This window comes from Heptranchias perlo, chromosome 20 (genome assembly GCF_035084215.1).
Source record: "Heptranchias perlo isolate sHepPer1 chromosome 20, sHepPer1.hap1, whole genome shotgun sequence".
NCBI lineage: Eukaryota > Metazoa > Chordata > Chondrichthyes > Hexanchiformes > Hexanchidae > Heptranchias > Heptranchias perlo.
Genome location: NC_090344.1, coordinates 15,444,319 through 15,455,252, shown reverse-complemented (window position 1 = coordinate 15,455,252; position 10,934 = coordinate 15,444,319). Strand labels below are relative to the sequence as shown.

General features: G+C 43.5%; 1 non-coding gene across 1 annotated transcript; it reads right to left on the bottom strand.

The window, feature by feature from the left end:
* Nucleotides 1-945: 945 nt before the first annotated feature.
* On the bottom strand, nucleotides 946-1,030 carry trnak-uuu (transfer RNA lysine (anticodon UUU)). The gene is given in 2 exon segments: nucleotides 946-981; nucleotides 994-1,030. It is a non-coding gene; the product is annotated as a tRNA-Lys (tRNA).
* Nucleotides 1,031-10,934: the final 9,904 nt, after the last annotated feature.

Genomic DNA, 10,934 nt, shown 5'->3' with positions numbered 1-10,934 from the left:
TTGCACTCCGTTTCCTGAACAACACCAGCTGATCACAGCTTCGTTTTCTTCAAGTTGAATCCCAGTGTGAAAAAATGCACAATTTCAAAGCTAAGCAACGTGGAAGAAGAGTGCGAGTGGAGATAATTGGCTTGGATCAGTGATCTCTTGAGCATTCAGACATTCATTATCTGAAAGAAGCACGGAGATTATATTTTTGTCTCGATTTATCAGTGTAGAAAAGAAGCAGGGAGTTGAGATCCTTTTGTCCATTCATCCTGCAACATACAAAATCCTTCGCCTCTCAATGCCCAGCATCTTTCTTTCCAACTCCTTGCTCTGCAGGGAAGTCTTGGTTTCATTAATTCTCCGTGTTTGCAACAAACATCTAATTCACCTGGCAGATCTCCTTATCTGCGGATCGATGCACTTGTCTTCGGGTGGGTGCAACAAAGGTTCACTAGATTGATTCCTGGGATAAGAGGGTTGTCCTGTGAGGAGAGATTGAGTAGAATGGGCCTATATTCTCTGCAGTTTACAATAATGAGGTGATCTCATTGAAACATATAAAATTCTTAGAGGGCTTGACAGGGTACATACTGGGATGTTGTTTCCTCACGCTGGAGAGTCTAGAACTAATGGTTATAATCTCAAGATAAGGGGCCGGCCATTTTGTAGAGAGATTTCTTCACTGAGAGGGTTGTGAATCATTGGAATTCTCCACCCCAGAGGCCTGTGGATGCTGAGCCATTGAATAGATTCAAAACTGAGGTAGATAGATTTTTGGACACAAAAGAACTCAAGGGATATGGGGATAGGTCGGGAAAGTGGAGTTGAGGTCGAAGATCAGCGATGACCTTATCAAATGGCGAAGCAGGCTCCAGGGACTGCATGGCCAACTCTTGCTCCTTTCGCTGATATTGGACCGCTGGAAAAGCAGAACTTGCCAGCTGTTTTAAAACTTTTAGCCTGAACAGGGACTTGAACCCTGGACCCTCAGATCACTACCTGTTTTAAAAGTCTGATGCTCTACCGACTGAGCTATTCAGGCTCGCTGTCAAATTGGTTTCCATCATACAGATTCATGGTAGGACTCAGAATTATCCTTGTCGCTGTCGAATTCGGGGGAGTATCCCTTTTATCCAATTTTCAGCAACGTGTTGAGGAGAATCCTTGTTTCTGTTGAACATGATGTCAGAAACATGGACAGCGAACTCGTGAGTTTACAATTCTTCTTGTTTGTACAAAATGTCTTGTCATTCCTCAGCAGCAATAAAAATAAAACACTTTACCCAATGGCTCAAAAGCTAAACTTGTTCCACACGGGAGCTGGAAAATGCCTCTCGACCTTTCAGCCGATCAACAATTGAAAGCTGAATAATTTCAACCGTCACACCGTGACACCAGGCAGCAGATTTGCCTCCCGAATTTTCCCTCCACGACACTTCAAACCGATGAATACCTGCTTCACCGAAAGAAGAATTGTGTTTTGGTTCTTTAGATTTAAAGATGTTGTGCCGGCCGCTTTACCATTTCAGCTGTCGCCAATCGCCCCCTCTCCTCTTATGAACAAATAAACTCACGCCTGCTATTGCAAGACGGGAGGCCAGAGGAGCCTCAGTGCCCACATGGGGACATGAAGAAGTCGATGTGTTATGGAACCGGTTGTACCTTAATCTCCAGTCAAAATGTTTAGAAGGTTCAACAACTTTAGATGGAGCTGAAATTCACAACTCCAGCATTTCTCGAGCGTATAATTATTGTAGAAATAACGCGCGCTGACCGATTGCGCCACTGGAGCCGCGCACGGTCTGTGTCCCCAGTGCTCCCATCAAACAGCTTCATCCTCGGTCTCTCAATTATCGCTTCCTGATCTTTCCCACACAGAAGTCTCCAACCAAGACGCGATTCGTTTAACATCCGCAGCGACATTTAAAAGCCGTGGCATCTGAAACAAATCCCCAGACCACAAGAACTTTTAATTATATTATTATTATTATTAACTTAAGGACAATTATTTTCATGCTACTTTGAGGATTTGGGGAAAGTGGGAGCTGAAACTAAGAAACTCTCCCTGGGCTGTCGTTGATTGAAGAGATGGGCGTTATTTCATTTAAAAACCGAGACTCGGAACTTTCTGATGGAGAAGTGTGACAGAAGATTGTGGTTAGTGGCAGTTGACGGGGAGATCTGGAGGAGAGGGAGAAAAATCAAAGTCACAGCTATGACAGCTCAAGTAGTCTGCTTACCTGTAATATTTAATAAGTAATGTACAGTACAGGATAAACAAGTTTGGTATAGGTTATAAAAATACTAAAAGTCCTGGGTTCAAAGGGGGGAATTTTAGTATTTTTAGTAAAGAGGGAACAGATTTAACCGCCAGACCGTAATCATTCCACATGGATCTGAAGCGTCTTCCGGAAAACGGCAGTGCGAACTGTGATGTTCGTGTCATGACTTGAAAGACCCTCCAATTACCGACAGTATCTTTGAACGAGTTGTGCAGCAAAACCGTGATAGAAACAGCTTTGAATTCGTCAAACGTGTAGGTGATGATATTGGGGTTTGATAAGGGTCGATTTCAATTATTTGAAATCTCACCATGTGACCCGAAGATTGACCGCAGAATCGAGTTTTTCCTGTAAGTCCTGAATTGAAGGGAAATGCGCAACAAGCAGGTCGGAGAAATGAAGAGCAGAAAATGTGGACGAAACTTGCACGAATGAAAATCCCTGTTTTTTGAAAGTCTCAGTCCCCAGTGGTGGAGAGGATTGGTATTTCAAGCTGTCTCACAGCTCCCACACACACCATTGGTTCATTTAATCACCTTCAACAACTCGAATACATCATCACTTAATCTTCTACGCACAAGGAAATACAAAACTTTTCTTTGCAACTTGTCCGCATAATTTAAACATTTTAGCTCCGGTATCATTCTGGTGAATCTGCGCTGCACCCCCTCCAAGGCCAATATATCCTCCCTGAGGTGTGGTGCCGAGAACTGAATGCAGGACTCGAAATGTGGCCTCAGCAGAGCTTGTATAACTGTAACATAACTTACACCCCTTTGAATTCCAGCTCCTTTTAGATAAAGGCCAAAGTTCCATGAGCCTTTTGAATTATTTTTTGTAACTGTCCACTGATTTTTCATGATTTCTGCACTTGGACCCGTAAACATCTTTCCTCCTTCACAATTCCTAGTTTCTCACCAGTTAGAAAATATTCTCATCTATCTTGCTTAGGTCCAAAGTGGATGACCTCACACTTCCCCGGATTGAAAGATTGAACAGTCTTCGGCTCTTTTCCATAGAAAATAGAAGGCTGAGGGTGACCTGAAATAGGACTTTAAGATTATGCAGATAAGGTGTTTGCAATTTTGTGGGGAGGAGTCCAAAATTGGGGCCATAAGTATAAGATAGTCACAAATTAATCCAATATGACATTCAAGAGAACCATATTTACAAAGATGCTCGCCAGAATGTGCAACTCGCTCCCACAAGGAGTAGTTAAGGCGAAAAGCATGGATGCATTTACGGGGAAGCGAGATAAACACATGGAGGAGAAAGGAATATTAGGGTTTGCTCATAGGGTTAGATGAAGAGGGGTTGGAGGAGGCTCGTCTGCAGCATAAACACCGGCATAGTCTAGTTGGGCACAATTGTCTGTTTCTGTGATGTACATTCTATGTAATTCTATGTAAGCTCCATCTGCCACAGTTTTACGAACTCACTTAATCTATCAATTTCGCTTTGTAACTTTATGCTCCCATCTACATTACTCACTGTGCCACCTAACTTGGTGTCGTCGACAAACTTGGATATATGGCTCTCTATTTCTTCATTTGCCTCATTTATACATATAGTAAAAAGCTGATGCCCCGGTACAGATCCCTGGGGGACACAACTAATCACAGCCTGTCAATTTGAGCACAGATTCATTATCCCTACTCTCTGTCTCCTACCTCCCAACCAACTCTCTACCCATGTCAATAGGTTGCTTTAATTTCCATGTGTTCTCATTTTTGTTGACAGTCTCTTACGTGGTACCTTATCGAATGCCTCTGGAAGTCGATATAACATCCATAGACACTGCATTATCTACCACGTTAGTTACATCTTCAAGAAGTTCAGCTTGTTTCGTTAGACTTGACTTACCCTTTACAAATCCATGCTGGCTCACTCTGATCCATTCATATTTATCCAAGTGCTCAGTCATTCTTTCCCTAATAACAGATACGGGTAACTTCCCCACAACAGGCATCAGACTAAAAGTCTATAATGTCCTATTTTATCTCTGCTCCCATTCCTAAATAATGGAATGACATTGGCAATTTTTCAATCCATGGAACAAATCCTGAATCATGAGAGTATGAAAGATCATGACCAAAGCTTGTACAATCTCCTCACTTACTCCTTTTAATCCCCTGGGGTGGTAACCATCAGATCCTGGAGATTTTTCCATCTTTAGTCTCATTATTTTTTTCATTACCATTATTTTACTTACACTGAATCCCCTTGATTTATTTTTAGTTTTCCTCGTGTTTCTGGTCGATTATCCTCATGCTTTTCTGTGAGTATCAGCTGGTCTGCCATTTCCTGATTTTCAATTAAAATATCACCTCCATCTGTCTTTAAGGGGCCCACATTACTCTTAGTCACCCTTCTTTCTCTTAATGTACGTGTAAAAACCTTGATTGTTGTCTTAATTTCCCTCACAAGTTTTTCTCGTTTTCCCTTTTTGCACCTCTTACGATTTTTTTAGTTTCAGCTCCACAATAAACAATACTTCGCTGTGAAATTTGCTCAATTAGTTCTTCAGTGTCAGAGCGAGAATTGTCTGATCCCCTAATTTATTTAATGTAACAAACAAACACAAGCACAAATATTCATCTGTGTATCAGCACACTGATGGACACACAAAGATGAACACAGTCTGAAACGCAGTCAGTATCGGGATGCACAGGGAAACGGGCAAGCGAAATGGACAAAGATAAAACAGTCTGAGCCCGCAAAAGAATGTGAGGTAGATATTAATGAGAGGAGGTTGGACACGCGGCCGTGAATGGGCTCAGAAGTGGCTAAGTTGGTTAACGTGCCTGTCTCGTTAAACAGGAAGTTCCTGCGTTCAACTTCCAACGGTACTTATGTGTAATTCGTGATATTTGTTGAATTTGAGTAGCAAAAACGCACAGTTTGGTGTTTGTATTTTGTTCAGGAGCAACACGGAGTTGATCAGAATCTCTCTTCAAAAATCCTCTTTCATTACACAGACAGAACTCTCATAGAATGTGTCGCGAACACATTAATGTGAAGAAACGTTCTTGTTTCTGGGCTCGTTGAGGGCGGGGTATAATTTTTGATTCGAGTTTCATAACCCGGAGAAACCCAAATTTGGCCCGAGACTTTTGATCTTGACGTGCCGTTCAAACATTTGCAAAGAGGGAAAGGAAGACCCCAAATCACTCCACCTGAATCTCAAGCGCTTTCGGAAGAAGTTCAGTTCAAACAATCAGGACTTTAAAAGCACCTCAATGACCTGCACTTTCATTGAATGAGCTTTCTTTGCAATTGCCTTCCAACTTGAAATCGCTCTGGTCTTTCATCTCACTGAAGCAGAGTGCGGCCGCTTTGTATCTGTGAGCATGTCGGTGACGAGGTTCGCTCTGATATGGATCGCTTTCAATTTTGAAGATCTCGCCAAACTCAGGGAAAAGAAACCGAGAATCGAATTGTCCCTGTAAGTGATGAATTGAAGGGATTGGTGCTCGAAGCAGATCTGGAAAATGCACAGTGCGGTCGATCAGGAGTTCCAAATCCACCCTCTCGCCACTCGGCGATCATATTAACTGAGCTTTACTCTGGCCCAGTGTCACCGCGCTTAAATCGAGTATTTCCCCGGCACGTTTCTCTTAAATTCACAGTTGCTGGTTTAAGAGTGAAGACCGGCTCGTTGGATTTTCACTCCTGCAAGCTTCAACCATTCATTTCGGAAAAGTAACCTAACAGGAGACAGCTGTTATATTGGTCACTGCAACCTCAAGGTTTAGCTCAGTGAATTACTGGTTTAGCATGTGACCTCTTCACCTTTCTCGTTGGTGCTATTGGTAAGATTGATTCGAGCCCTTATTTTATTTTTCCTGAGGATTCATCGCCTCAAAGTTCCAGGGTTTCATTGTGTGTTTTGTCTGCAAGAAAATGTACCGTGATCATTGCCGGCTGAGCATGGCTGTTAGTCCAACATTTACCCTGTGGACTAAAAAAAACCTTGTGATCGGAGAGCAGGCACATGAAACGTATAAAGGAATGGAACATTGGCTTCACGGAAATCACAATTCATCTTGACAGACAAGGTCCCGAAAGGTGAATTCGCTGTGACGTGGAGATTTCTGTAGCGAGCGATACCAGGCTGTTTCTATGTTCAGAGAATAAATGTCACACCCTTCATGTTGGAAAAGCAAAACGGTGGGGATTGTTGTCATAGTCCGATGCCTTTCGTGTTGTATCAGATGCTTCTCGTTGCGTTACTTTCATCTTGACCGCATATCCGGTTCGGGCGTTCTTGTGATAAACGGCGACAATTGCTTGCTTTGATAAATTTAACAACGGCTGCACCCGATTCCTGGTGTCAGAAGCACTGAACTTTGAATCCCACTCTTAAGATACAGTCTGTAAAATGATGACATTTCATCACATGCAAAGCACAAAAAGCAAAGATTTCAACCACTCGCTGTGTAAAGAAGTTTTTACTCATGTCACCTTTGGTTCTTTTGCCAATCGCCTTAAATCTATGCCTTTTGGTTCATGTCCCTTCCGACAATGGGGACAGTTTCACTCGATCTACTCTGTCTCGGCCTTTCATGATTTTGAATATCTCTATCAAATCTCCTCTCAGCCTTCTCAGTTCCAAGGAGAACAATCCCAATTTCTTCAGTCTATCCATGTAATTTAAGTCCCTCATCCCTGGAATCATTGTAGTAAATCTCCTCTGCACCCTCTCAAGGCCTTCACATCCTTCCAAAAGTGCACTGCCCAGAACTGGACCCAATATTCCATTTGTGGCCGAAATAGTGTTTTATAAAGGTTCATCATGACTTCCTTGTTTTTGTTCTCTATGCCCCTCTTTATAAAGCCCAGGACCCCGTCTGCTTTTTAAACCACTTTCTCAACCTGCCCTGCCACTTTCAACGATTTGTGCACATATACCCCCAGATCGCTCTGTTCCTCTAACCCTTTCAGAATTGTGCCCTCTAGTTTATATTGCCTCTCCTCGTTTTTCCCACCGAAATGCATCACCTCGCATTGTTCAGTGTCAAACTTCATCTGCCACGTGTCCGTTCATGCCAACAGCGTGTCCATATCCTCTTCAAGTCGATCCACCTCACTGTTCTTTACCCTTCCAAGATTTATGTCATCTGCAAATTTTGATATTGTACCCTTTACTCCCAAGTCCAAGTCATTAATATCGATCAAGAAAAGCAGTGGTCCCAGCACCGACCCCTATGGAACACCATTGCGCACCTCCCTCTAGTCCGAAAAACAACCATTCACCACAACTCTCTGTTTCCTGTCATTTAGCCAGTGCTGCATCCATGTTGCTATTGCCCCCTTTATTCCATGGGCTGCAATCTTGATAGCAAGCTTACCACGTGTCACTTTATCAAACGCTTTTTGAAAGTACATCTACAACACGTCAACTGCATTGACCTCATCTACCCTCTCTGTTACCTCATCAAACAACTCTATCAAGTTGGTTAAACACGATTTGCCTTTAACAAATCCGTGCTGGCATTCCCTAATCAATCCACACTCGTCCAAGTGACTGTTAATTCTGTCTCGGATTATCATTTCCAAAACTTTCCCCATCACCGAGGTTAAACTGACTGGCCTATAATTGCTGGGTTTATCTTTACACCGTTTTTTGAACAAGGTTGTAACCTTTGCAACTCTCCAGTCCTCTGGCACCATCCCCATATCTAAGGATGTCTGGAAGATTATTGCCAGTACCTCTGCAATTTCCCCCTTTACTTCCCTCAGCATCCTCGTTGTGCATCCTATCCAGACTAGGTGACTTGTCTATTTTAAGCACAGCAAGCCTTTCTAGTACCTCTTCTTTCTCATTTTTTAGCCCATCCAGTTTCTTAACTATATCTTCCTTTATCGAGAATCTAGCAGCATCTTCTTCCTTGGTAAAGAAAAATGCGAAGTACTCAGTTAATACCTCTGCCATGCCCACTGCCTCCATGAGTAGATCTCCTTTATGGTCCCTAATCGTCCCCGCCCCTCCTCTTACTACCCGTTTACTGTTAACATGTCTGTAGAATACTTTTTGATTCCATTTTATGTTTTTCGCTATTCTTATGCTCTCTCTTTGCCCCTCTTATTTCCTTTTTCAGTTCCCCACTGAACTTTCTCTATTCTCTCTGGTTGGCACTTGTGTTATCAACCTGACACCTGTCATACGCCACTTTTTCCCGCTTCATCTTACTCTCTTTCTCTCTTATTATTCGGGGAGCTCTGGCTTTAGTTGCCCTACCTTTCTACCTCGTTGGAATGTACCTTCTCTCTATCCGAATCATCTTTTTAAAAGCCGCCCACTGTCCAATTATACTTTTGCCTGACAACCTTTAATTCCAATTTACCGGGGCCAGATCTGTTCTCATCCCACTGAAATTGACCCTGCTCCAATTGAGTATTTTTACTTTAGAGTGGACAGAGTCCATTTCCATAGCTATTCTAATCCTTATGAAACTGATCGCTGCTCCCGAAATGCTCCCCCACTGACACTTGCTCCACTTGGCCCGCCTCATTCCTTTCAACTCAGTCCAGCAATGCCTCCTTCCTCAGTGGGCCAGAAACGTACTGGTCGAGAAAGTTATCCTGAACACATTTCACAAATTCTTCCCCTTCTTTGCGCCTTATATTATTGTTATCCCAGTTTATATTAGGATAGCTGAAATCCCCTGTTATCACTACTCTATGGCTTTTGCACCTCTCTGTATCTTCCCTGTAAATTTGCTCCTCTATATCCGTCCCACCAGCTGGTGGCCCATAGAATACACCAAGTAGTGTAATCGCACCCCTATTGTTCCTTAACTCGAACTCAGTAACCAGGAGAAATTCCCTCGTTCCTGGGAACTTTGTATTAAGCAGAAGTTAGCAGCAAAAAGTGTTTGAGGTGGGACTGCGAAATGCTTAATCAGTCGGCACCCTCTAAAACAGAGCTCCAAGTGTCGGTTTAAATAAAGTCCTGAACTGACAGAGCGGCGGGCAGATGAGGATTGAATTAAATCCCAATTCACTGAAGCTAAACAAGGTTTAAATAAGTGAATCTGACAGGAGTGGGATTCCTGAGCTTGTGTGTGAGCTGAAACTGGATCGGTCCCGTTCTGTAAAGAAAGAATGGCAGGCGGCTCCCAGACAGGGCTCAGGCCGGGACTGGCAGCTCTCTGCTGGTAACGGCTGGATGAGAGAGCGGGGCTCCTGCGCTGTTGCTGCTGCTGCTTCCGTTTCTTCGAGTCCCTGTGGCGGTCGGTACCGATCTCCCTCCAATGGATACGGCTCCATCTACTTGCTGATGACCACGTAGCGCAACGGTAGCGCATCTGACTCCAGATTAGAATAGATGCGTGCTCAAATCACGTTTCAGTATTACTCTGTTTTGACGCGGGGCAGTCTTTTAGGGATGGTCTGTTCACTGTATGTAAAATAATATTTATCATAGAATGAACACACCGGAGAAGGAGATCATTCGACCGATCAATTCCTTACCTGCGTTTTGTAAGAACAATCCAATTGGTCCCATTCCCCGGCCCTTTCCCCGTGACCCTGTATTTTCCCCTTCAAGTATTTATCAAATTCCTTTTTGAAAGCCACGATTGAATCTGCTTCCACCAGGCAGCGCATTCCAGATCATAACCATTCACTGCGTAAAAAAAGGATTTTCCTCATGTCGCCTTTGGTTCTTTTGCCAATCACCTCAAATCTGGGTCCTCTGGTTCTCGACACTTCCGCCAATGGGAACAGCGTCTCTTTATTAACTTTATCTAAACCCTCCATGACTTTGAACACTTCTAGCAAATCTCCTCTGAACCTTCTCTGCTCTCAGGAGAACAACCCCAGCACGGCGTAAATGTGGTCAATTAGCTCCAATTTATTTATTTGGGCATTAAACAAAAAGTGAAAGACTGACAAGGCGTTGTCCGAACGGAAATCACTGCTTTAAGATAATAAATCCAATCGCTGCGTGGGCGCTGGGTTCAAATCTTACTACTGATAGAATTTCTGGCAATGTTCATTTTGACCTGTTCGCAGAAAACCCGATTGTCGTGCGATGGAGCAGAGGATGTGCAAGAAGCTGGAAGTGGAAGTGCAGATATTAGTTTCATCACGGGGACAGGACAAGTTTCCACAGGTAAGGGCCTCTTACCTTAAGATTCTTTCCAGCAGAGTGGGACAGGTGATCAGAGTGACCGGACTCCAGCGGCGCAATCGGTCAGTGAGCGTTCCTTCCATGACAGTGCAGGATCGGGAAATGCCGTGGTTGTTAATTCGAGTCTCAGCAAGGTCAAACAATCCTTTTGCTCGTGAACATTTCAACCGGAGTTGAAGGTACAATTGGTGTGTTCCAAAATGCATCTACTTATTTGAATTGCCATGTGGGTCCTCCAGTCTGCGCTGTTGCAATAGCAGATGAGATGTTTAGCATTACTTGTTTTCCGGAGGGAGGCTGCGGAATTTGAACCACAAACTATGATTTTGATCCATCTAAATTTCAGGGATTTAACTGGAGCTTTAAACCAGCGGGTTAGACCGCTCAGGCAGGACACTTTCCATCTTGCGATTTTTAGGAGCCACTTTTACAGGAATAGAATTACTGCAAGCAAGAATTCTACCCCTGAAGCACCAATGCTGTCACGGCAGCCTGATGCATGTGTCCAGTTGGAAACCTGTCTGAAG